Raw genomic sequence first — 1,103 nt, forward strand, 5'->3', positions numbered from 1 at the left:
TTTAGCAGACAAAGAACTATATTAGAACACTCTTCCTACTCATCTGATCTGGCCTCTGATGACTTTTTTTCTTTACTGAAAGATAAAATAACCATTAAAGGGAAGATATTTTGATGATATTCAAGACATCACGGGTAATTCAGCTTTGACGGCCGTTCCAGGAAAAAAGTTCCAAAATTGCTTTGAAAGACTGACTAAGCCCTGGCATCAGTGCGTAGCTTTCCAAAGGGAACACTTCACAGATGCAATGACCATAGTGATATTCAGCAATGAGGTATGTTGCACTTTTTCTAGCAAGAATTTATGAACCTAATCATCAGACCTCATAGTTATTGCATTTTCTTTATCTGTTACTACGTCAATGGGCATTTAGTTTATATCTATAATGCTACAAGAACATAGTAGTGCATATACTCTTAGGGATACTGATTTCATTTCTATAGATATATAACCAGAAATGAGATTGCTGAATCATTTGGTAATTCTGTTTTTAATTTTTTTTTAACTTCATACAGTTTTCTATAATAATTGCACCAATGGCCCTTCCCAACAATGGTGTATAAAGATGCCCTTTTCTCCATGCCATTGCCAACATTTGTTACCTCTTGGTATCTTTGTCTATTTGATAGCAGCCATTCAAATCTGTGTGATGTGATAGCATTCTGTTTTTTATTTGCCTTTCCCTAATAATTAGTGCTGTTGAGCACCTTTTCATTTACCTCTTCACCATTTATTTATAAGTATTCTTGGAAAAAAATGTTTAGCCAAGTTCTTTGCCTATATTTAAATTAAGCAATTTGTTTTTCGCCTTTGAGTTGTATGAGCTCATTAAATGTTTTGAGTATTAACCCTTATAAGAGGCATGGATTGCAAATATTTTCTCTCATTCCATAGGTTGTCATTTCATTTTTGTTGATTGCTTACTGTCTGACAGCTATTTAGTCTGATGTACAGTTTTCTCACTTGTTTATGTTTGCTTCAGTTGAATGTGCTTTTGGTGTCATACCCCAAAAAAATCATTGCAAAGACCAATCTCAAGGAGCTTTTCCACTGTTTTCTTCTGGGAATTTTAGAATTTCTGGTCTTACATTTAATTTTTTAAT

This window comes from Otolemur garnettii, unplaced genomic scaffold (genome assembly GCF_000181295.1).
Source record: "Otolemur garnettii isolate 467f Iridium unplaced genomic scaffold, OtoGar3 scaffold00163, whole genome shotgun sequence".
Classification (NCBI taxonomy): domain Eukaryota; kingdom Metazoa; phylum Chordata; class Mammalia; order Primates; family Galagidae; genus Otolemur; species Otolemur garnettii.